The sequence below is a fragment of the Canis lupus genome, chromosome X (genome assembly GCF_003254725.2).
Source record: "Canis lupus dingo isolate Sandy chromosome X, ASM325472v2, whole genome shotgun sequence".
In the NCBI taxonomy this organism is placed as follows: domain Eukaryota; kingdom Metazoa; phylum Chordata; class Mammalia; order Carnivora; family Canidae; genus Canis; species Canis lupus.
This window is the reverse complement of record NC_064281.1, coordinates 107,061,821-107,089,025: the sequence shown is the minus strand read 5'-3', so window position 1 is coordinate 107,089,025 and position 27,205 is coordinate 107,061,821. Positions and strand designations below refer to the sequence as shown.

Here is a 27,205-nt window from a genome sequence, read left to right as displayed (position 1 = left end):
CCTTACATACCACCTGGCCCAGCCAACCCCCTTTGACAGACAGCAAAACTAAAGCCTTGAGATGGGACATGACCTGCCTCACTGCCTTATCAGCAGCTCCACATCTAGAACCCAAGCACCCAGAACCATGACACCTTGACCCTTGCATATCAGACTGCTTCCAGCAAGGGTTCCTTACTCATGACACTGTAAAACTTGGGACAACAGTTTATGGCCCCTTGACTTCAGAGAGTCATCGGCAGAGGCTGGGTGTCTGGGTGATGGACCTCAAGACTCAGGGACAGATGTGTGATTTGCAGGTGAAACACCCTAGGGATCCTCTCATGCTGCAGCAAGAGTCTGGGCACAGACCAGACACTTTGGCTGAGGCGACTGGGAAGGAGCCTCTGATGACGGGCCAGGAGAGGGAAGGTCCAGGTCAATGGAGGGGCCAAGGGTCCACCTACAACAGCTGACGCTCAAGGAGCACAAGTGACCGCTTCCAAAGCTCTTGAAGGCAAGTGATGCGCTCCCATGCCAGGCAGCGGCTATGTGAACAGAATGACGGGAACACAGAGTTCGGCAAGCAGAACACGAGAAGGACTCTGCAGCTAGAATGGCAGAAGCCACCGAAGGTCACACACTTGGAAAGATCACATCCCCCTTGCCTCAAATCCCAACCTTTCTTGTTCCTTTTCAAGCAGTGTGATCATCAAGGCGAACAAACATGTGAATATGTACCAAGTAGATAAGCCCAGCCAGTCTCAGGTGTGGAGGAGGAAACCGGGAGCCAGGGCGAGGACTCTACCGCATTTGATGGAATGTAGATCAAATGGGTGTAGACAGGCCTATAACAATTTCTGAGGGCTTCTGCGCAAGATACTCAAATCTTAATTTTTGTGTGAGACTGCCTGAACAACCAACATCGTTCAAAGATAGACGGCATGGGATTGGCCCTGAGTTTAAGACAGGTGTATCTATTTTCTCAAGTTTCAAGGGAACAGTGTAATGGTTAAGGGGCACAGACTCCTGAGCCAGAACGTCTAGAATGAAATCCTGTCTGGACCACATACTGGTTGTGCACCAGAAAATTCTCCTTAACTTCTCTGTGATTCAGTTTGCTCCTCTGCAGAATGGGGATAACAGGGGCACCTGTGTTAATAGGGTTGTTGTAAGCACGATATATTGCTATTTATCCAATTATACTCTACAGGTGAGCATTCCTAGGCAGCAGATTCCCGCAAAAGAAAAATTTCTTTCTGAGTTTACCAGTTCACAGAGGACATGTGGAAAAGAGGTAGAGCCCAACTATAAGAGTTACGGGCATGAGTTGTCTCCACTAGGACAATTCTACATATCCTAGGGATTCAGAGGACTCAGCCTCTAGCAGCATGACAGCCCAGAAGACAGAGCTGCATGTCCTGCATGGACACAGACAGTTTAGGAACAGATGATGGACTCCTAGGGGGAAGAAGTTTGCTCTCTTGATCCTCTAGTGAAAATAAAAGACCTCCTAGGGTCTAGGTCACCTGCTCAGTCTTGGAACAGGGATGGATTTTCCCTATATCCCTCCAACCAAGTGAGGGCCCAGTGAACCCAATGGATGATTAGACGTTCCAACACAACAAATAAAGGCTGGCTTTGATGGGACTATTTAATGAGGCAGGCCACCATGGATCGCATCTCTGATTTTAAGTTGGCCTGTGGAGATCAACAATGAGAAGAGGCTACCTATACCATCAGAAACAGTAGCTCTGGCCATAACATAGGTTAGTTCTGTATATATTATGTGAGTTGATTCTGAATGAATGCCAAGGGCATGGATCTCAAAGACATATCTTTGGGGTGCCTGGGTGGCTTAGTTGGTTAAGCATTTAACTCTGGGTTTTGGGTGAAGTTGTGATCTCAGGGTCATAGGATTGAGCCCTGCATCAGGCTCCACACTCAGCAGGGAGTCTTTGGATTGTCTCCTTCCCACTCCGCTCTCTCTCTCTCAAATAAATAAATAAAATATTTTAAAAGCCTTATCTTACTAGGCCACTCAGAGGAAGGGCTCAGCAGCTGACCCAAGGAAAGATGGTGTGTGGGGAAACTTGGCTTGAGTGAGCACAGGAGAAAAAGTGCAGACTGGTCCAAATGATTCTCTGAGGCTCCTTTCAAAGCTGTCACAACATCTCAATCCCACATACCGAAAGTCCTTTATATCCATCAGGGCTTCCCTCATCTGGGTTACCAACATTCCCCGATGAAATGAGATCACCAGCGAGTGTCAGTGAAAGTAGCTAAAGAGCAGGAAGTCCTCTGGTGTCATTAGTGACACTATGTGAAATATTTAACAATGCAAATATTTCTTAGGGGGGACATGTTAAGGAAGTCATTTATTGTTTTATTTTTTTAAGATTTTATTTATTCATGAGAGACACAGAGAGACAGAGGCACAGACAAGGCAGAGGGAGAAGCAGGCTCCATGCAGGAAGCCCGACGTGGGACTTGATCCTGGGCCTCCAGGATCACACCCTGGGCTGAAGGCGGTGCTAAACCACTGAGCCACCTGGGCTGCCCTCATCCATTGTTTTATATGTTCACATGGCTTCTTGAAGTTTCCATGTTCATGACTCTGCCAAGTTGCTTTCCATTTTATGTATTAAGATACGATTTATACACCATAAAACTGACTCTTGCAGAGTATACACTTTGGTGGTTTGTGGCATCTTCATAAAGTTGTGAAACCATCACCCTCATCTGATTCCAGAACATGTTTATCACCAAGAAAGACACCTTGAGGCCATCAGCAGTCACTCCCTATCCCTCCTTTCCTCCAGGCCCCTGGCATCCACTCTGCTACTTTCTGCTTATTCTAGACACTTCATACAAATGGGACCATACAATGTGTGTGACCTTTTGTGCCTGCCTTCTTTTAGATAAGCCTGCTCTTTTAAAGTTCCAGCCATGTTGTAACAGGTATAGTCATTCATTGTATTTTACTGCCGGATCGTATTCCATTGTGTGGATACACCACACCCTGTTTATTCACCCATTCATTGGCCCACAGGAGCTGTTTCTATTTTTTTGCTATTATGAATAATGCTGCCACTGAACATCCTTTTCTTTCTGTATGGATTTATTTTATTTTTTAAATATTATAATGCTTTTCTGAAAGGTACAAAAGAGTATATAGTGAAAAGTCTTCCTCTCCTGCCCATCCCCAGGCCCCTACTTCCCTCCCTCCATTAGTAAACAATGGTACCAGTGTCTTCTTATAGTTCCAGAGACACTGGGCCCAGGAAAAGAGGTAACTGTGTATGTTTTTCTTTGTCCCTTTTTAAAAACATAATGGTGATGTACTATACACACCCTTCTATACCTTGCCTTTGGATTTAATACATTTTTGAGAATTTTGCGTGGTAGTGCATAAAGAGCTTCCTACTTTTATATAATGTACACTGGGTTCAAGTGTGTAGATACCCCCAATTCTCAGTCAGTTCCTCGCTGGCAGACACTTTGATTCCAGGCTGTTATTACAAACAATGAACCAACTAATAAAACTCGTAAATTACTTCCATCAGATTGCCTTCCTCTCATACCCAGCAGAGGTCGGATGCATGGAAGACTTGTGATTGTACAAGGGACTAGAGGGAGCAAGAGGGAGAAAGGAAAACCATGAAAGGATCTCAAGTGGATTGGGTGGCACCCATCAAAGCTTACTGAAATGGCAGATTATTTTGGTCCGGGCAGAGAAGATGCTGTCTGGAAATCCCAAGCCAACTATGCTAAGGTTACCCTGAGTTAGTAAGCCACCCAGACAGGAAGTGGCTTGTGATTCCAAGTCTACTGCTCTTTGCACCAAACCATGATGCCTCGCCAGTGAATTACAAAACAAGAAACTGAGTCAAGCATTTATCCGGACAACATACATATATGCTCACACAGTGCCGCGCTGTGCTAGTTGAGTGGCTACTGAGGGTCTGCATCCCAGCACAGAGGAGGTGTTTAGTGTCCATTGAGTCTTTAGGCTGAAAAGCCATAAAGTACACATGGCATTTGGTTTTCAAATGTTCATGTTCTCCTCTTTATCTCTTTTTAAAAAGGAAAAGTGGTTGCTCAGCTGGGGGTTATAATGGAGTGACCTGAGCCAGGCACAAGCCCTTGGCGGATGATTAGACTGGGAACATGTCACTGGTGCATACCACTCCCACGGTGCCCAGCTCTGAGTCACAGGTCTGACCTTCACACTGCATGCTGGGAAAACAAAACACCATCCTCGTTTGTTACAGAAATCTGTCAGAGATTTTTCAACTCTGCAGCAGGGTTTTAAATGAACCCTCTGAGTACTTCTTTGAAGGAGAAGAGCAGCTCAATGTCTGGAGTCTCAAAAAAAGTCAGTCTTTTTAAAATAAAAAAAAATTCAGTCTTTTCTGAAATGGGTGCTTGTTTTTCCAAAGTCACATAACTCACCCAGGCCAAATGATGTGTATTCTACTTGTCACTGACTTACCAACCTAAGACCACACCTCCCCGCTGCTATGGCCAAATGGGAAAAAGAAATGTCACAGTACCACACTCCAATCTCACAGCACACACTTCCAAAGTGAGCTTTTTGGGATTTCAGGAAAAAGGGCTGACATTTATAAATCAGCATAATATATGCAAATAGATGTAAGAAGTACACCTGCCAGCTATTTTTGTTAGATGTTAAAACAGGGATCCTCAGTCACACCACTGTGGCAACTCAGTGTGGCAAACCAGGAACATTATAAAAATTATAAAACCAAACTGATTTTCATTTGCTTCAAACTATCTACTCAATGGCAGAAAGCAATGCTGAGGCCCATATAAATGATCATAAATGATCGTATTGGTAAGGAAATGGGTGGAGAAGAGATTAATTCAGGAACTCAGCCAGTGCAAAGCCAATTACAAGTTAACTTTGTAAAAACAGAACAACAGTATAAAAGTGAAATGAATTTTAAGCTTCCATTTAATGAAAAGACCAGGGAGTGTTTTGTTGACTTTACTGTTTTGTAACTCAAGGAACGAACAACAGACGTGGGATCAGAAATCCCAGAGAGAATCCTCGGCATCTTCTTTCCTCATCGATACGATGGGGACATTAATCCTAACCCATTAACCCTGTCTGGCTATTCCGATTGGATTGTGGTAGGAACCAAACTAAATTATCTGTGCCCTGGTACTGTACGAACCAAAAAGTAACATCGAAATGACAGATTTGTCAAAAGAAAAGAAAAATACGAACTTATATCAGGCTTTGGACCCAAGTAGGTAGTGTCTCCTCCTTTTTCAAGTGGATCTAAGTTCTCACAAGACTCACACCTTACGAGTGTCACAAAAAAACATACACCCATTGACCACGCATCATAAAATCTAGGAGCCAATTATCGAGGAAAGACTGCCGGCCTCTGTGACAGGGCTTCTCTTGCTTGTTAGCCAATGTTTCCCAGTATAGAGAATTTAGAAACAAGTCATATGGGTATTTCACTTTTTACTTAGGGTCTAGCTCTTTAATCCTCTTGTATTTTGTTACGATTTCATTCTCTGCAAAGACACAGGGAGCTGGGAACAAATGTATGATAGGCAAGCTCCACATAATCTTGGCCCTTTGCTTTGATCTACAAATGAAAGGCATACCCCTCTGCACATGTGTAGAGGGACAATTTTGGTTGCTTTAAGTCAGTGACATGGTTTACCCTCCCATCTCCACAAAGAGAGTAATTTGGAAAACACTCAACAAAAGAAAAAATTACCCCAAGGTTAGTTTGAAGACTTCTATCCTGGAAAAAGTAAAGAAAACAAGGAGAACTTTTTATTTCTGTTGTGGAATGGGATGGAGGTTTAGAAACAACTTGAAGAAGTGAGTTAATCTCTTTGTGCCACAGCCAAGACAGGGTTTATTTCCTACTGTTATGATGGTAACTTAGAACACACAGGACAACAATATCAAATATCAATTCCCTCCAGAGCTGTAACTTTCTAAATGTAGTAAGTAGTAATTTGTCAAGATCATCATTCAACATACAAATAATTTCTACATAGTCATTTGAACCTCAATGCCACATTCTGTATCACATCCTCAAATGCCATCGGCTATAAACCAGGTACTGTTTTCGTGAAAGAAGGCTACAGGTGTTATACAGGGATAAACCGAGACATTAAAAAGATTAAGTGTCTTGCCTTAAGTGAGAGGGGCGAGGTCAAACCAAGAATAGAAACTCAAGTCCTATCACCTGTCCTAATCATAAATCTAGACAACTGTCCACCTTTCTGCTAGCAATAAGTACATAGTCTAATCAATTTTGATGTGTTTTTAAAAAAGATTTTATTTGAGAGAGAGGGAGAAAAAAACCCAAGCAACAGGGAGGGGCAGACGGGGAGGAAGAAGCAGACTCCCTGCTGAGCAGGGAGCCCAATGTGGGGCTTGATCCCAGGACTCTGAGATCATGACCTGAGCCGAAGGCAGACGCTTAACTGACTGAGCCACCCAGGCACCCTCAATTTCGATGTGTTTTAAACATATATTTTGCAGGAAGAAAAATGTATCTTCTCAATGGATCTGTGGAAATATTTAATTAAGATGGTACTACACACGTGAGCCACAGGACATAATGTACACAGAGCAACCCTTTTCAAAAATTAAACTTGACTCATGATAGTAGCTAAATGTTAATGAAGTGTTCAAAGGCTAGGGCTGTAACAAAAACTAGATAGGGTTGTAACCTGTTCTGTTACACCACAGACAGTTCATTAGCTACATGATGGGTGTTTATGCCACCAGCAGCAAACAGGCCCGTCACATTCTGAGGTCAAATAGCAAAGTCAGTGGTAGAGAGGAATATGAACCTCTGTGACTTAATGGTCTCTTCTGAGACCAAAGTACACATGTTGTTCTATGGTGCCAATGAGTTGTCATGGGTTTCGAAGGGTAGTGTGCCCTACCCATAACTCTTCGAGGAGCTTGGTCAAATTCTCACAACTCCCTATGCATCATTTGGTCCTATTTGTGGTCTACTGACACATTTTCAAAGCATTTAACCACTCAGTTCTCCGCCCACATCTCACACCTACTCCCTGCCCCATAGATCTTCTATCCTAACTTTTCTTTGTTCTTCTACACTAACTTTTCTTGGAAGGTCAGAGATGAGGAACACAGCAGTTGGAACTGAAGTGGAAGCTACAGGATTAGCCCCTGTGGGGAGTGGGAAAAGCTGCTTGGAAATGCTTTTAAGGATCTGCCAGCTAACGCAAGAGTGCAAGTGAAGACTTCCAGAAGAAAATATACCCAGCCAACCCCCTGGACCAAGGGAGAGTGTTTGGACATGATTCTGGGGATTGAGAATAAAGGGAACGACAACCCAGCTTTGCAAGAATGTAGAGTGCTTTCCGTACAAATAGGGGCAAAAGCCATACAATCAAATCTTTCATCTCCATCCTGGTCTCACTGCTCCAATTGTAACAAGAATGTTTTTTTTAATAATTTGCACTTAACACCTTGACACCAGGGCTTGGGATCAGATCCAGCGTAGACCAATTTGGTCTTTGGTTAACTGCCTCTCTCTGCTTTCCAAATAAAATATATTTTGTTGGAGGGACCAACACTTGCTGTTTATAACATTTTTAAAGATGATCCTGCCTCTCTATAAGAAGTGGAAGTTATCTGGCTCCTGTCTCAACAATGAAAACAAAATTTACAGGGATAACCCCCCCTCCTCTTTATTAGGGGTCAGTGATGTCTGAGTCACGAGAAAGTTCAGATTTAAAAATACACCAGTATTCTTTTCCAACACCATGCCAGAATTCCAGAAAATCTGTTACTTTTAAAATAAGTCTTCTAAAATTTTCCCCAGTAAAACTGAGCATTTATTTTACATCTTTCATAGGACTCTATGCCAATTTAATGCACATTTGTGTAGTGTTCAAAAAGCCAGACTCCAAGTGTGTAAATTATATAAAGCTACTTAACTGGTGAAATATACTGCATTGACTTTGAAATGCATCCAGAAAGAATATGAATTTACGGATAGACAGAGGGATGGGTAGATATGGTGATCAAACAAACACAGTAAAATGTCAATGGTAGATTCTAGATGATGGGTATGTAGGTGTGCACCACAACAATCACTTCAACTTTGGAAATCTTCATCAAAAGATGTTAGGGGAGAATAAAATATAGAGAAGCAAACATTTTAAAACACAGCTGCAACCACACACAGGCAGGTGCTGGCTTCCAAAAGGTACTTTAGACTACAAGCACAGAATGTGCTACAATCCAGAATGAGTGGACTAAAGTTACTACCGTAGCCTCCATCTGAAGGAAATCTGCCAAAGTCATTGTAAAGCTTTTCGGGCATAATTCAAGAAGCCCTGAACATCTCCTAATGAATGGAAATATTCCACATGTACATCTCCAGACTTGGGTTTAAGCTAGAAGGTTCCCCAATCCACTCGCATGGCCCCAACCAAGGGATGACACAGGAGCCAGCCTTCAGTCACTTAACTACCTTTCCCCTTTTATGGCCATTGCAAGTTGAAAGCATATACTCATCTGTTTCCAGATTCCTAAAGGTACTGGAAAAAAAAAATCTAAATATAACAGATGGCTAAGCACTCATGGTAATTGGAAACCAAACTGTAACTTCAGCTTTCTCGGGCCAATGCCTTAACACCATGGCTTTAGTGGAATGGTCTTGCTGAAGACCTTTTGTCTTTATTCCCGTAACAGAAATATTACCTTGGCTTTGATGGATGACAGATAGGTGTTATCCAAAATTTTATTTTAGGTTGACATGAATAACCTTTACTTATTTTTAAGTCAATCCTTAAGTGTTCTCCAGTATGTTAAAATCTACTACAAAGTACCACTGAATATGTCTGTTGCTTTTTGTTTGTTTTTTTTTAATAGTTCAATACACCTTGAAAAGTATAATTCCAACATTGGTGAAACCTCTCAACATTTTTATGAATTCTAGGGTCCCATGGAATATAATATGAAAACCATTGGAATAGACAAACACCCATCAGGCACTTGGCTGACTCAATTGCCAAAGCATACGACTCTTGACCTCAAGGTTGTGAGTGACCTCCACATTGGGCATAGAGACTACTTAAAAATAAAATCTTGGAAAAACATAGAACAGAAAGACCTTGTACTTGTATCATTAGGGTTTATGAAATCCATGGCCTCCTGAGTCATATACATGGCCACTGAGCCTTCCTTAGACTGTGTAAGTGGTAGCACACTGCTCACTTCCTGGTAATGAACCTCTTTCTCCTTCCCTTGTCAGACCTAGCTCTAACCTTTTGCCCCACTCTCCTCAACCCCAATTCTCCAGTTTTCCCTCATATAAAGGAGACCCACAACTCTATGTCCTCGGCTAGCATTCCACATCTCATAAATACAAATAATGTGACTGTGTAATGTGGGGGAGAGGGGGCAGTGATATGTACATGTTTGTATGCTCACTATAGTGAGAAAACAAACAGAGACACCTAAGTCTGAAAAGGGAGCTTATTTCACATTCAGCTTACCATCTCTTCTTAGGCTTCGCCAACACAAATGCCAGAACCTTAAAAATCTGAAAGCAGGGCAGCCCAGGTGGCTCAGCAGTTTAAGCGACGCCTTCAGCCCAGGGCCTGATCCTGGAGACCCAGGATCGAGTCCCACATCAGGCTCCCTGCATGGAGCCTGCTTCTCCCTCTGCCTGCGTCTCTGCCTCTCTCCCTGTCTCTCATGAATAAATAAATAAATAAATAAATCTTAAAAAAATCTGAAAGCAGCTCTAAGAAGGTCAAAACTGAAACCACATAATGACATGCACACTGAAGTGTTCAGGGGTGAAGTATATGGATGCTGGTGGTTTACTCTGAAATGCATACAAAAATGAAGATAGCCTAATGCATGGAAGAATATGTCAAACAGCACACAAAGTGAAATGTTAAATTGTAGAATCTGGGTAGTGGGCATAAAAACATCTCCTTCAACTTTGGCTTCCACTTTTCTGCCTATTTGAAGCACTGCATACCAAAATTTCGGAAACAATGGTGCCATGCTATAATGAAGTAGGAGGGACTGTTCTATTTGAGAATCTGCTCCAGTGACATCAGGAATACTGGTATCAGAGGAACAGGAAGTCAAACAACGATCCTGGGGCAATCCCCAGTGATAACATGGTCATGCTCTCTATGGCTTCTAATTCGTGAAGAGCCTTCATTCAATTAACTGTTTCTCTAGTGACTGCTTGCAAAGCCTCTAAGCACTGAATCACAGACGACACAGAGGACGTCAGAGAAAACATCAGTATTGCCACTGCAAAGGAGCTTCCAGTCTCCTGGGGAAAGCAGAGGACAGCTTTGCCCCCTCACTCCCAGGGGGATCCGTTCCAAGGATCCCCTGTGGATGCCTGAAGCCACTGACAATACCGATCACAATGCAGTGTTCTTTCCTGGATGGACACAGCTTTGATAAAGTTTCATTTGTAAATTAGGCAAAGTAAGAGATGAACAAGAACCAATAGTAAACTACTAATAAAATAGACCGATTATAACAATATACTGTCATAAAGGTTACGTGAATGTGGTCTGTAGTGCACTCTTCCTCTGTGTGCTGCTGATGTGAGGTCAAATGCCTCTGCGTTGAGATGAAGCAAGGCGAAGGGCAGAGACAACACCATGATGGGGCATCAGGCTACTTCTGGCCTTCTGATGCTATGTCAGGAGGAGGACCACCTGCTTTTAGGCCATGGCTGATTGTAGATAACAGAAACCCCAGAAAGCGAAACCACAGGTAATGGGGAACTACCGTACTAGATGGCAGCCCCAGTCAAATCCTTGACCCTCTTTGTGCCTTCAATAGTCCCAGTAACAAAAAGGGAAAACACCCAGGAGGGGATCAAGGGAGTTGGACAAGGTCCCACGTAAAGTCAAATGCCTCTATGGGTACATAAAGAAAGGGCTAAAATGATGAAACACACTGTACTGTCTCTGGGTTCAAACCTCTCATGTGACCCCAATGCCAAGAGTGGAACTCACCATCTTCAATTCGTGAGCATTTGAACAACCTCAGTGAGGAGAAGACACTATCAATTATGAATCCCCTACCACATGTCCACTGACAGCTGTGTACACAAACCCATCACCAGAATCCACAGAAAAAGCTCCACTGGTTCTGGAAAAGAAACACTGGGTATATCTTAAGTAAATTACTATTTCATAGCCCTGAAGAATGTATAAAAGTGATCCTACCATATACACATATCACATGGTTTAAGAGATGGCCACGGACTCCCTAAGGAGCACTACTTTACTCCTTAGGGGAAGAAGTGTTACAGGAACTAACTCTTCACCTGCTACCTGGATATCCCTCACCAAGATATGCTATATGAACCATGAAGCTCATCTGGCTCACCAGGTAGGAGAGTGAGGCAGCTATTCTAAATACATTTTTGGAGTTCATCCTTTTTAGCTAAATTGATTTGATGCCTAGCGTGGTTTAAACAAAAGTGGAAAATTAACAATGAAAGAAATAATAAAATAAATTATGACTAGTATTAGCATGGTTCTCCATGCTGGGCTTTCATCATGTAAGGTTTATAGGATAAGAATGATGGTGACAGTGATAATGAGGAGGATAAAAGTGCTACTCTTTCTCAATAGCATTATCAAGGGTTTCAGCCTTCAGGGTTTGAGGTCTGCGAAGCTTTAACCTCAGCTGTGCTTATTGTACTAACCATGATAAAATGTACATGATTGAGCTGTGACCTTAATTTAAGAAGTTCCAAACCTAGGATTTAGTGACTATCCAACTTCATCTCCCAAGTATGGATCTCTTTACAGGCGAGCATCTGTTGTTGGCTTCTCAAGTCTTTGTCCTATTAATAGATGAGTTGATGATAGAGAAAGTCTTAAAACAACTTCCACATCCATGGCGTTTTAGAACGTTAAAAAATCTTAATAAAAACATAAGTGTTCACAAGTTTCTATGTGGCTTGAACCGAATTTGATGACAGATCTGAACCCTAATATTTCATTTAGGAATAAGGATGCAACACACGTCTGATGCCTCCCACCTCAGCCTATATGCAATGCTTGTTAGTCACTGATGGGCTGCTTTGCTTTGGTCTTAAAGAGAATTCACTTACGTGAGTTTGTTCCTAGAGAAGATGAAGACTTGCAAACAGGTGAATTCTCCATGAGAAGCCTGTGTAAGGCAGTATACACAAGCCTTAAATAAAGTTAAGCACTCTGACAGGATTACAGATAAATCATTAGGCTTCCTAAAACTAGAGTGTCCTTCTAAATCTCAAAGCATCCTATGGGAAAGGATCAAAAGTTTTAATGGGTCACCTTAACCAACTTTAGTCCAAGATTGTTTGACACCAGCTACCGTGGTGGTCAGACACCTCATGCCTTCATTTCACATCAAATGGATACAAATGGAATGCTAGACTTGAATTTCAGTGTCCAAATCTGGCTTCTTTCATGGGAATCCTTGTCAAACCCAACCTTTCTTATGGACTTCTGTTAAATATGCTTAAACTCTGAAATATGGTTTAAACATGCATACACGTACTTTTTAAAACATAAAAAATGTGTCACATCCAACCCATATTCCTTCCCGTTGGTTTACTATTCTTACACATGGTTCTCTTATAAAACGTTCTTACAGACCACTCATTCCCATTAACTACATAATACTTTATTTCAATGAAAAGAAAATGATTTCCTGGGGCCATCAGTAATGTTGTGTGTATGTGCGGGTTTCTCCAGAAGACTCCTCAGCTTTCTTTCCGAGTGCTAGATGAACTCTAATTAAAGACGGCCAAAGAATTCAAGGCTCTGGAGGATTCCACTTTTCAAGAGTCCCGAGAGGACCCTTCCTCTAAGTGAGGCAGTTTCTCTCCTCCAGCGAAAATGAATTCCTTCTATGTCGGAGGCTGGGAAAGCTAGGCCATGTACAAGAGGTCAAAATTAAGTCCATTAAATCCCAGTGCCGGACTTAGTCACCATAGAGACAGGGGAGATAAATAAACCAGTAACCTTAACAAATGGGTTGCACCTTTGCCAGACAGATCTCTGACTTACCATTATTTTTACTTAAGTATCTCTCCGTCCAAACATAACTAACAAGGAAGACTACAAAACCAAACAGAACTGGGCCTGAAAGAAACAGGAATGCTCATACAGGCAAAGGGCAGGCAGAGAGTCAAGAGCTAACCACCTCCCCCCCCCTCAGTAATGTGCTCTCTGTTCCCCTTGAACGATGATTGCAACATGAAGCTCCAGAGGCAATGACATATGGGGAAAATATGTGGCGCTCAGGCCAGAGGAAACCATGTCAGAAAAGAAAAACAGACATGAAGTAACTGACCTAATTAAAGGCGAAAAGTATACTTACAGCAGGGAAACAAGTATATCTGACACATGAAAAAGAGCTGGAGGGGAGGAGATGCTGTACAAAGGCTCAGGACAAGAGAAGAGATTTTGGTTACCTGGTTAAATGCCACCAGAAGATGAAATTGGCATTGCCCTGGCATTATGGCTCCACAAGGCACTACCTGAGTGTGCATAGTGCCTTCAGACAGAGAGGTTCATCCCTGGCCACTACTACATGTTACGGAAAACCTTGGGGACAAAGATTGTTTGTCATGTGGGATGCCACAATGCCTTTCTTTTTTTTTTTTTTTTTTCACAATGCCTTTCTATCAACCACAGAACACAGATGAAAAATGGGAAAAGAGGGATCCCTGGGTGGCGCAGCGGTTTAGCGCCTGCCTTTGGCCCAGGGCGCGGTCCTGGAGACCCGGGATCAAATCCCACGTCGGGCTCCCGGTGCATGGAGCCTGCTTCTCCCTCTGCCTGTGTCTCTGCCTCTCTCTCTCTCTCTGTGACTATCATAAACAAATAAAAAAAATTTAAAAAAAATGGGAAAAGAGAAGAAAAAAGGGAGCTCAGGATAATGGAACCAAGGAGCAAGCAGGAACTAGAACCAAGGAATAAGTAGGAACTCTAACATCTGGTCTAAGCTCCAGGCTGGAGTCCTTGTCACATCTCATCGTCTCATAGTCATTTACTCAACACCAACCACTGGTGACATGAAGGTGAGGTGGTAAAAGCCGAAGGTCTCAATCCCTGAGTGAGCCACAGACTTCTGGTACAATGTACAATCCACAGGACCATAATATAGTTTAAAACCTCCAAGGAAGTGTTACATCTAGCTCTTGTCCACATGCACACCGCACTTGACAAGGCTGTCATCACAGCACATAAACAATTTTGCATTGTGCATTTTTTGGCAAGGCCATATTATACAATTCTTTCATCTGGTCTGCAAGCATCAAGATGATAATTGTGAGCAGATTCATGGAATTCCACCACATAGATATATCATAATTACATAACCAAGAATCTTTCTAGAGTACACAAAGCACTTTTCTAATGTTGGACACACTTAAATTCTTTCTAACTTATTGTCCATGCAAATTCCACCATGATAAATACCTGTAACATATACCTTTTATTTTCTTCTCTTAGAACAATTTGTTTCTTAGAAAACATTTCCCAAAATAGGATTACTGGGTCAAGTGGTACCAATCTTTGTGACTTTGGCCATAAATTGCCAAATACTGTTCCAAAAGGCTCATTTCCAATTTACAGTGCTACCAGCAGTGAAGAAGGATTTCTCAATTTCAAGGTAACCAGCCATATTAGTACTAGGCTTCCTTTCCTGTCAACTTAATTAGATGAAAAATATACCTACCTTCTTTATGTCTGAATATGCTTTATCTTTGCATACCAATGGGGCTGAACATTTTTCCATGCGTTTATTCACTTTGTGATATAACGTGCACATCTTTTACCCTTCTACCTACTGGAGAATACATTCAGCCAACAGCTAGGCTGCATCTACCATACTCCAGGCAAGCACCAGGCTTTATAACTATATGAGCTCTGTGCATAATATGGAAATTAATTATCTTATCAAATGCATCACAAACTTTTCCTGGTATGTTTTCATTATTTTTGCCCTGATGCTACTGAGGTTTAATTAACAAAAATTGTACACACTGAAGGTAAGCAACATAATGATTTGACATGCATATACACTGTGAGCTGATTACCACAATCAACTTAGTTAACATATCTACCATCTCAGAGTTCTCGCTTTTTGTGAGTGGAAAGAACACTGAAGATCAACTCTCTCAGAAAATTTTTATATATTGGGAGTCTGTTGATACTCTACCTTTCTATTTCTATCATTTTATAGCTTACAAGGCTATCATTTATCCAGGGACTTGAGAATTGTCCTATTTTCTGTGGTCTTATTTATAAGTTTTCTCAGCGTATCATAAATATATTCTTCTATAATTACAAAACTAATAGCCCTCATTCCTACTTTACAATTCTCGAGCTTTAACATATGTAGCTGTTGGGCAGCCCTGGTGGCGTAGCGGTTTAGCACTGCCTGCAGCCTAGGGTGTGATCCTGGAGACCCAGGATTGAGTCCCACGTCAGGCTTCCTGCATGGAGTCTGCTTCTCCCTCTGTCTGTGTCTCTGCCCCTCTGTCTGTGTGTCTCTATGAATAAATAAAAAAATCTTTTAAAAAAAAACATGTGTAGCTGTTTTACTCTAAGTACTTCATTTAAAGCAAGTTTTATTTTTTATTTTTTTAACAATTTATTTATTTATTCATGAGAGACAGAGAGGATAGAGAGAGGCAGAGACACAGACAGAGGGAGAAGCAGGCTCCATGCAGGGAGCCCGACGCGGGACTCAATCCCAGGTCTCCAGGATCACACACTGGACCGAAGGTGGCGCCAAACCGCTGAACCACCCGGGCTGCCCTAAAGCAAGTTTTAAAATTAAAATTAAATTTATCTTTTCAATGGCTATGTTGCATTAAAAACAATTGGCTTTTGCAATGCCGGGGTTGCTCAGTCAGTTAAGCATCCAGCTCAATTTCAGCTAGGGTAGTGATCGCAGCACTGGAAGATCAAGCCCCACATCAAGCCCTGTGTCAGGCTCCACACTCAGCAGGGAGTCTACTTGGGATTCTGTCCCTCTCTTCTGCCCCTCCTCATCTCAAATAAATAAATAAATAAATAAATAAATAAATAAATAAATAAATAAAAAATAAATCAACCAACCAACCAACCAACCAACTTTCTAAACTTACCCTACTGGTAGACGTGAACTAGATAGAAGTGAACTCAGGTTTACCTATTGACCACAAATAGCCTGCCTAAGATCTGCTTCTCTTTCTTGGGCCAAAGAAAAAGATATGTAGAAACATCAGTGCATGACTGCTTTTTCTTAGAACTGCTTTAGGGTTGAGTCCCCTTGCTACTCAAAGGGACATGGGTCCTCAGACTAGCAGTGATATAATTCAGCCCTTATTGCACTTGTGCAATCTCAGGCCCAACACCAGACCTCCTGTGTTAGAAGCCACACATGAAAGTTTGAGAAAAGCTGGGGTAAAGACCACAGGAATCCTCCAAACTCTGTTGATGCTCCTTCTCTTAATCAGAAACCATCAGAAGGTAGCTCTTTCCTCAAATGTTTAGCCTCAACCCTTTTTCTGGAAACGATCTCTACACCCAACATGGGGCTCAGACTCATCCAAGATCAAGAGTCCCATGCTCTACTGACTGAACCAGCCAGGCACTCCAAACTTCAACCCTCTTAATGCACATACTTAAGTTAAAATGAGTATCATCCAACATCATATACCTGAAAATGAAAAGCCAGTACTTTGAGAGAAAGGATAGCTCTAAGACTGTAGCCTCAATTTCTATATACCTGAGGGTGAAAACTCACATGCCTTTAAGAGGCAAGCAGGTCTTAAAAATGAGCAAAACATTCAGATAACGGCCACCAATCCCTGTCCTTAGAGAGTGGTGAGGTCTCTGACAAAATTCAGAGTTCGTGCTCCGTCTGAAGACACAGCAGCTACTTGGCTCTTCAGCTGAGTGTTGCCCAACAGGAATGCAGGCTCAATGTTGCCAGATCTTCTGATATTTCAAGAGAAGCTGCAAGTCTGGGTTTTTAAAACATGTGAAATCTCTCAATTTTTAAATGCTGGCAATTCACTTAAAATTTTAAAAGAACACCTCTGTGTGCCAGATTCAGCCCACCAGTTTGAGACCTTGGCTCTAGACTGATGATTTCCAAATTCTTTAAGCTTGTGTAACCCATCTGTGCTGATTTTCATGCTTACTTGTTAGTGTACCAAGAAGAGAGGTCACATCAATATAAATGGTACAAACCAAATCACTATGACTACTATATTTTAAATTTTTGTTTTGTGAATATTACAAACTGCCAAATCAATAATGAGAGTGACCATATGTCAGTGATACAAATATTTCCTAGATGTGAAATACATGTTTAATTCATTAACAACGTTGTCACTACTACAGAAACAAACACAGAATACCCAGCAGATGGGTGTGTTAAGAATTATGTTGGGTTTGGGGCACCTGGCTGGCTCAGTCAGAGGAGTGTGTGACTCTTGATCTCTAGGTTGTGAGTTCAAGCCCCACGCTGGGTGTAGAGATGACTTGAATAAATGAGTGAATGAATAAATAAATAAAAACTTTAAAAAAAGAATTATGTTGGGTTTAAGTTTTTGTTCCAAGTTAATTACATAATTAAAAGGTGGCCAAGTGAAATAATTTCAAGTTCTTGAATGATAAAGTTTACCTGTGATAAATGCTGTAATAAACCTAAGTTAGTATTCATTATCATTTAGAAAATAAAATATCCTCCTGTGAAAGCCACTAAGTACATTTTCTAAACTGTTCAACTGTTCCAAGCAAACTTAAAAAAATAGAGTACGAAATACATAATTTACATTTGCTTTCATTTTGTAGGCATGTGGGTTCCAGGCTCAGCTGTATCCCGGGACTATGCTCGCATACTTCATTATTTTCACATGCCTAGCCAGAGGTTGGCATAAATCACAGGCTCAAAGAGCAGACTGGCGACAGGGACTTTGAACTGCGCCCCTGAACCCATCTGAGCCTACTCAATGCTGGGTAATCTAATTAAAAAAGGAAAATCAATTTTTGGCTTCCCCATCTGCAAATAGGAAAAGCAACTAGGGATGCCCTTCCTACACTTAAAGGGTATCAGACCAAAATGTATTATTCTTTTTCTTTGGCCCACGCCTACATTTCTGGCCTAATACATAGTAGGGCTGGATAAATGAAGGACGGTCACAAGATACAGCTGCATCGTGACCGCGGCATGGCTTCATGTCAAGCCTATAGACTCCCACTACAGAGAAACTGCATTCAACACATTCCATTGAGTCACCTGAAAAACTCACTGCTCTCAAAGGAAACCTACGGGTGCTAAGTTGAGGTTAAATTAAAGATGTCACTGGGGTGGTTTAATATCACAAAACCACTTGAAGTATGTACTCAAACACCTCCAATGCAAATGGATCATTCTGAGAATATACATCGCTTCTACAGAAGCTTCCTCCTGATGAAGTGTGTAAGAGTTGTAGACTGGCCACCAAGTCGATGGGATAGGCCCCTCTGTGGACCTCCTTAAATAATCTAGTCTCTGTTGGTGTGGGAAAATACAGGCAAGGACTGTGAAGGGGCTACAGGGCTGTTATCTCTGCTCTTTAGACAGAGCACCCTGCTTCCAGCTGCCCTTGGGTTCCTCAGAGGATGGTGAGGGTCACGGCTCTGCTCTGGTGTTCCCTACTGGGGGGAAGGCCTAAGATTTTATTTGAAGACAGGTTCCTTTTTTTTTAAACTTTTTTTTTAAAAAGAATTTATTTATTCATGAGAGACACAGAGAGGCAGAGACAAAGGCAGAAGGAGAAGCAGGCTCCCTATGGGGAGCCCAATGTGGGACTTGATCCTGGGACCCAGGGATCACAACCTGAGCCAAAGGCAGACACTCAACCGCTGAGCCACCCAGGTGTCCCTGAAGACAGGTTTCTATCATTCCAAAAAAAAAGAGAAAAGTTTGAAAACCACCATTTTGGGTAAAGGCTAGAGGTGACAGGCACAGCAGGGCTGAGACCCTCAGATGGCAGAGTCTAAGCCCTCGGATGGCAGAGTGAAGCACTCCCGGCTGAGACACTGCTGAAGCTTTTGTCTTTGGGTCAGTTGGAAGCTCCAGGCCCTGGGAAGAGCTTCCAGCTTCTATGTAATTGAGGAAACTGACAAAATTCAGATTAAACACTCCGAAAAATCCGTCCTACTTTTTTTATCCTTTAAGGTATGAATTCATATATTTCAAAACGTGAAGCATTCTGCATCAAGTAGGTGTGAGAGGAACAACTACAGCCAGCTAGTGAGCCTTGACCCTCATAGAAATCAAGGGCCCACATCGAATGTGAGATGAGTAGGGAAAGGAGTGTAGTAGAGAGGAGGGGAGGGCAGAAAAGTCCAGGGACCCTGATGCTAGGCCTGGCTGGGCCTGGATGAACCATCTTTGAGATTCACAACGTTGAATGTCCCGCCTCTCTGGGAGAGTGCCGAGGAATCCTAAATCATCACAGTCCTATGCAAGCCCTGTGGCTAAATGAAGAAGACCCGGGATACCCGTCAGACATTTGCTACGTGAAGGGGTTACTCAATCTGGCTGTTCACATGGAAGCCCTCTCTGGTGCTCCTATCCCAGATCTACCCCAGATCTTGCGGGGGCAGTGTACACCTTGGCTCTTTGCACCCCGGGGCACGAAGATCCTGGATGGCTGACTGGGGACGGCTGACTGGGTCAGCCTGCCCCTCTCACGTGGTTGCCTGGGCAGCGATCTCTTTCCTCAATGCCACTTCGGCTCCATGGAGCTTCCCTGCTCCCTACTGTCCACGCTGGGGCATGAGCACTTCTTTATCCTCAGGCAGACCTTTGAACAGTTCTGCTGTGCTTGGCACATTCACTTTTCATGCCACCAAATTAAAAGCAATTGAGAATTCCACCCCCTCCCCCGAAAAGACATTCCCCAGTGAGCTAATATTTAGGATAAGCAGGGATACCGGTTGGGTCAGTTAAAATGAATCCTCTTCAATCTACTATACAAATATAGTTTTTAAAAAAATACAGCATCGACCCCAACATTGACAATCGGAAGGCTGAAGATCAGTGTTCAAATTTGTGGCAATCAGTAAAGCTTACCTCACACTGGATGTGTGGAGACTGGGATGTAGTCAGCAAGGGCTCGACACAGTGGACAAGTTCCAATGTGCCTAAGTTAGGAAAAAATGAGAAGCAAGACACAAAGTTACCATTTCAGAAGAAAAGTTAAGAAATTCTAAAAACAAAACAAAACACCCCCCCCAAAAAAAAAACCTAGCAAAAAACAAAACAAAATCAACCTCAAAGTCTAATTCCTTTGAAATGGCTCACAGTAACACATTCTACTTTGTATTTACAACCCTTAAACTGCCAAGATGTTCCGCATATTTCCCCAATGTCTGTTTATCATATAACATTTGTACCAGTGGTGGATCTGGCCCCCTCATCATCAGGCTGTATTAGCTCAAACACTCAGCATTGTTAGCACAGTGAGCTCATGGCCTATTTCAGTTTTAAATTAACATTTGGCAATCATCCGGGTAATCAAAACAAATGATTCAGTCGTTTAGAATAGATTTATTAGTTGAGCCCTTTTCCCCCCTCTTTTAACATCTTTAGAATATTTTGCCACAGGAGGGCTCAGATCCAGGCAGAATGTAGAGCACAAGTCACCAGAGGAATATTTAGAGGTGTTGCCATGGAGACAAGGTGCCATGTGACCACTTAAGTTAACTCCAATCAACAACCACATTAGGATGAGGGCTGGCAGCAGGCTTATGCCCTGCCCAGCGCGGAGGGCCCCCCCACCACATCACTAGGAAACAGGTGTGCCCAGTGCTTTTCCCATCACCTAAGCAAAGGCAGTCCTCTGACATGCTGCCCTGGTTGTACCCTTGAGGCCTCCCGAGAGGCAACTCAATGCCTTATCCCTGCCCCCAATTCAGAAGGGTGGGCTAGGGCTAAGGAGAAAGGAGGTGTGTGAAATCCTGAAACTCAGACCAAGAGCCCTTGTACATCAACTGTGACATGTACATGAGCAAATGAGATGTGAGCAAACAATGGCTCCCTGAGAGGAGGGCCCCCATCTGGTCTGTTCACTCCTCTAGCTCCATGCCTGGAATAGTGCCTGGTCAACACCCAGGAGGCTCTCAAGAACTATCTATGGAGTGATGTCTGGGTGGCACAGTTGGCTAAGCCTCCAACTCTTGGTTTGGGCTTGGGTCAGGATCTCAGGGTCATGAGATCAAGATTGCGGGGGGTGGGTCTGACACAGGGCTCTCTCTCCCTCTCCTTCTGCTTCTCCCCCTGAATTCTCTAAAACAAACAAACAAACAAACAAACAAACAAACAAGGGTTTTCTTTTTTTTAAAGAAGTATCTATGAAACAAGGCATGGCAAACATAAACCATGGATTATAACCAGGCTCATGAATGTCCACCTCCCGCCCCCAACCAATCATTTCTGGGCTGATTACCAAACAGGAAGGGGTGAGAGATTTTGGAAAGAGCGTGCTGGAAAAGAAGTAGCTAGTCCAGTTAGTTCAATAGGCTAATGGGTTCATCTGTGTAGAGATCTTAATGATAACTGTCATGTTGAAGACAACATTTCGAAACTCAAGCTGGACAACAATGCTGACTTTGGGACAGGTTCCTGTCTGCCAGATCAAAAGCCCAGAGCTAGCTTTCAAGAAAGCACATGTCTGAAAGTGATGAACTTCCAAAAGACACCTTCTAGTCCTCTTCCCACCTCTATTTACCTGGAGCCAGTATTTTCACATTCTGTCCTATGAATATATATGACATATTTTGTGTTGTATCTCACTTGTCCTGCAGAACCTGAAGTGTCTTTGTCTCCTTGGCAGGGACAGAAACCCCACCTTTCTTTCCTGATGGTACTCAGCAGGGCATGTACACATACACACAAAAGGCATAGCCCAGTCTCCTTTCCCACTCCCCATAACCCAGTCTCACGGAACTCACTGTTTCTAGAAGGTGCCACACCCTCTCATGCAACCGTAGTGAGAACGCAGCATGGCACAGCTGTTCACACGAGGGGGCCAGAGTCAGACTAGACTGCCTGGGCTTCAACACCTGCCCTGCCTCATAATAGCTGTAAAACCTCTCTGAGCCTCACAATGGTGAGCAAGAGGGCAGCGCGTGGAAAAGCACTCACCAGGGCCTCACACACATGAGGTACTCACTGAACAGGAGACAGACCATTATCACTACTAGCAGGGCAGGTGCAGAGTTAAAATGTTATCATACTTGGAGAACGATTTTATGCACTGTCACAAATGCTTGGGCACCCCAGTTCCGTGTCAACCCAACTTAAACTTCCAACCCGAACCCATCCCCCACACACTAGCCTTGATAGACTATTTCATTTTACTCACCCTTCTGGGATTGATCTTTCCTGGAGGTGGGATTTAATGCATCCTGGGCTCTAAGAAAATAGGTTCTGTGCTTGAGGAACTGGAAGAGCCTCCTCCCTCACACCTGACCCTGCTAGTACCTTCCTGCCTTCTTGGTCTGCTCCCCACCTCTACAAGTTCAGGCTTTGGGAGGCTGGGGGCAGGGGTTAAAGACTTGTCTTCTAGTAACCACAGCGAGACCTTGGCTCTCCTTTTCACAGGGAATCCTTGCATGTCATGTTCCCACATGGCCTCCAGAGGGCAGAAGAGAGAAAGGCCCAAAGGCTGGGCAGGTAGCCCTTGAGCTCTGGGGGCCACCTCGTGCCCCCCACCCCCTCCCTACCCCGAGTCTGCAGTGCCACGGTTCACGCTTTCATCATCAAGGACTAGAACGCCATGCCTCCAAACAGACCTAATAATACAAACCGTGTTGACGATTGTGCACAAGTCAAAGAATAAACACCGAACAGCAGCCAAACACCCTGGATAAAATGTGATGACAGCAAAGTAAAATCCAAACACTTTAGGGTTAGTCATGCTTTAAAATAAATCATGTTAATCTCGTCCCACCCTGACAGCATTAATAAGTGAAATTAGACAAACCATTTATATGGTTCCAGAAGAAGCTAGTAGCTATGTTCTAGTGACATTTAACATACATGATCATTTTCCCACAGGTTTAATGATAGTATCACAGTCAAAGATAGTCGTGACCCTGTCACTAGTGACAGCCAAGCCTAAATGATGCCCAAATCACCAATCCACTGGGTGAATTATGCAGAAAAATAAAATCCAGAGCCAGCAGCTATTTGAATGGTGGCTGTTGAATCAATCAAAAACGGATGAGCTCCACGGATTCATTGTCTCTCCTAAATTCTCTGAAATGTGATTGTCATGGTAACCATTCCTTATAATCATGCTCTTCAGACTATCCTCTCTTACCTAAGAAACCAAAGAGCAGTGAACCCCAAACAAGGTACACTTAGCATGGCAATGGGCAGCTCAGACATCTCATTTTTCCTACTTTTATCCAAGTGCTCACACTATTATGGTAGTCAGAAACACTGGCATCTGCACATTCAAAACACATTTTAAATGTTACCATAAATGCAATAAACACAAATGACCTGGCTATGGGCTCATTTCCTTTAGCAGAAGAACTGATAAACTGGCTCTCATTCAGCAAAATAATTTATTGGTAAAAAAAAAAAATCAACACAGAAGAAAGGTGCCTCATTTGTAGTAATTTCAACATAACCAACATCTGTAACATCATCAAGTCTTTAACAATATATTAATTTAATAAATACCGAAGGAAGTTACATGACTGAAATGCAATAAAATCTAATTTTGTGTCCTTATATTACGATTTAGTATAAAGTACATCACAAAACATACTCTGGAAGATCATTTATTTATTCCACGTTTCTTTTTTTAATTTTAATTATTTATTCATGAGAGACACACAGAGAGAGAGAGGAAGAGAGAGAGAGAGAGACAGAGGGAGAAGCAGGCTCCTTGCAGGCAGCCTGACGTGGGACTCGATCCCGGGTCTCCAGGATCAGGACCTGGGCTGAAGGTGGTGCTAAACCGCTGAGCCACCCAGGCTGCCCACCACACAAGTTTCTAATCTTCATTTTATATGATACAATCATAATATTCTTCACAATTTTTTTTGAAAAAATCTGATTCTGAAGATCATTCCATATTGGCATATACAGAGCTCCCTCATTTTTAAATGGCTGCTTGATAGTCCATTTTATGGGAGTACTATTGTAACTTTATTTTAAAGATTTAAAAAATTTTTTTAACTAGGTCTGGCTTTTTTAGGGGGGGGAGAGAGAGAGAGAGAGAATGCATGAGTGAGTGGGGGGGTGCAGAGGGAGATGGAGAGAATCCCAAGCAGGCTCCATGCTATGGGGCTCAATCTCACAACACCGAGATCATGACCTGAGCCCAAATCAAGAGTCAGACACTTGGTCAACTGAGACACCCAGGTGCCCTACTTTATTTCGATTTTTATTACTTTTATTTTTTGAGTATGGTTGACACACAATGTTACATTAACTTCAGGCATACAACATAGTGATTCAACAAGTCTATATGTTAGGCTGGGCTCACCATTATTCTCCACAATTTGGAAACAGAAAGCTTTGATCCTTATTCACTTCCAGAAAAGAAAGGCTATATTTTTAAAAGATATCTACTAGATATAATACACATTTAAAGTTGTGATCACTCTAGATTTTTCCTAGATTTTTATAGTTCCTTCAGAAAAGTAAACAGTATACAGCTTTACCAAAGGTAGAACGAAAAGCCATTTTTAAACCTTGCACGTAATATATGTAACACTTGAAATATTGAATTCGCTTTTATAGGTTCCCAAACTAAGTAAGAAAATGTGCCTTTCCTTCCAGATACTGTATAACCTATAAACTAACAAAAGATGGAAAGGTGTGCAGAGCCCCCACCATGCCCCAAATAAACATGAAGAAGCTCTTTCCATGGGCCATTGCTGGATGCAAATTTAAAGAAGTTTTTGGTCATAAAGGAGGGGATATTAAATAAAAATATATTGTCTTATTTTTTAAAAAGATTTTAAAATTTTATTTGAGAGAGAGAGAGACAGAACACAAGCTGGAGAGGCACAGGCAGAGGGAGAAGCAGACTCCTCACCAAGCAGGGAGCCCAACACGGGGCTCAATCCCAGGACCTCGGGATCATGACCTGAGCCAAAGGCAGATGCGATGCTTAATTGACTCAGCCACCCAGGTGCCCCTTTTTTGACTGGGATAGCAAAACATTAAGAAAACTTCTACAACAAAAACAAAAATAAACAAGGGGACTACATCATACTAAAATCCTTGAGTGCAGCAAAGGAGACCATCAACGAAATGAAAAGGCAGGCTACTGAATGGGAGAAAATATGTACAAATCATATATCTGATGAGATCCAATACAGAAAGTACACTTATGGCTCCAGGGCCAAAACCAAACAATCCAGTAAAAAGACGGGCAGAGGATCTCAAGAGACATTTTTCCAAAGAAGACATCCAAATCCTGGCCAAGAGGTACACGGAAAGATGTTCAACACCATTCATCATCAGGGAAATGTGACTCCAAACCACAGTGAGCTTTCACCCACAGCAGGCAGAATGGCCATTAGGAACAAGACATGCAAAAACAAGTGCTGGTGGGGGTGCGGAGAAAAGGGGGCCCTTGTGTGTTATGGGTAGGAATGTAAACTGGTACAGCCACTGTGGGATATGTTTGAGGTGCCTCAATACATTAAAAATGGAACTATCATCTAATCCAGCTATTCCATTTCTGGGTATTTATCCAAAGAAAATGAAAACACTAACTTGAAAAGATACCTGCGCCCCCACATTTATTGCAGCATTATCCACAACAGCCAAGACATGGAAACAACATAGGTATCCATCAATGGATGAACAGATAAAGACGATGTGGTGTAGGTGCATCATAGAATATTATTACACAGCCATTAAAAAGAATAGAATCCTGCCACTTGCAATGACAGGGACGGAGCATTATGCTGAGTGCACTAAGTCAGAGAAAGACAGTACCAAACGATCCCACATATAATGTGTGGAATCTTAAAAAAAAAAGTTCAGGGGGCCTGGGGGGTGGCTCAGCCGGCTCAGGTCATGATCTCAGAGTCCTTGGATCCAGCCCCGCATCAGGATCCCTGCTTAGTGGGGAGCCTGCTTCTCCCTCTCCCTCTGCTGCTCCCTGTGCTTGCGATCTCTTTCTCTCTCAAATTAATAAAAATATTTTAAAAAAAGAAAAGAATACTAAAGAATAAACAAGCCATCAATAACAGAGTAGGGGGGCTCTAAACCTATCAGGCATCGGGAAGAAATGGGAAAAATGCAAAACAAAACAAGTCAAATGGTGAAATCCAGCAAGAAAAATGGAGTGGCAAATATTTGCTAAAGTCAAAAGGTAAAACCAAATTCTTGTCCTTTGCCCTAATGTTCAATGGTATTTTTGTTTTGTTTTAAAAATATGAAGATTGATGTCCTTTCAGTGACTAGTACAACAGCACCCAAATAAAACAAATGATAAAATAAAAACTCACTTAATTGACTGATAGGCTCGAGTTAGTCACTGCCAAGTTTACAACTTTCCCACAACTCCAAGCATTCTTTCGCTAAGAAACAGGATTGTTTCCTCCGCCATGATGACTGTGGGTAGCTTTCTGGGTAACTACAGTTCTGTATTCTTACATAACTCACTGGGGAATACCAGCTCTCTAAATCAAAGCAATGATGGACTAAGGATGAGCCCAGATCCACAGAATGTGGCAATTCTGACAGAAGCAACTAGAGAGTGCTGGCTGTCTCAGAAGTTTGAGAGGAAGTACTGAGCTAAAGGCATACTAATACCACCCTCACTCCTACAAACCATCACCCAATCATGTTTATTTGTCTTGCAAAAGAGTCTCCAGACCTTTTCCTTATAAGCTCATTTCTGCAACCCCAATTTGGCCCATTTTCACTTCACATCTAGACTACTTCATCAGACATGCTCCCTTCTTCATAGAGCTGCCAGAATTATTTTTCAAATGTACCACCTTGAATGCATCACTCCCTTTACCCTACACCTTCCTCCAATTTAATCTAAAGGCCAAATTTCTAGCCTGAAATTCAAGGCCTTCCCATCAGACCCACTTTTCACCTTCCCCCATTCTCAACTCTGGCTTTGGCAGACTCCTAGCCTCTGACATTTGTCTCCACGGGAGA

The 27,205-nt window shown here is 42.5% G+C and overlaps 1 protein-coding gene across 4 annotated transcripts in view; it reads right to left on the bottom strand.

Annotated features, from left to right (window-relative positions):
• FHL1 (four and a half LIM domains 1) overlaps positions 1 to 27,205 on the bottom strand; it is a 63,175-nt gene that overhangs the window by 19,760 nt on the left and 16,210 nt on the right. For 2 of the 4 annotated variants that reach the window (XM_025460926.3, XM_025460928.3), the window contains exon 2: positions 20,129 to 20,199. The gene's annotated coding sequence lies outside the window, so the exon portion shown is untranslated. Of the gene's footprint in view, positions 1 to 20,128; positions 20,200 to 20,328; positions 20,403 to 22,008; positions 22,053 to 27,205 lie in introns of those variants that run through there. The other 2 variants (XM_025460927.3, XM_035711565.2) reach the window with 2 other exon arrangements.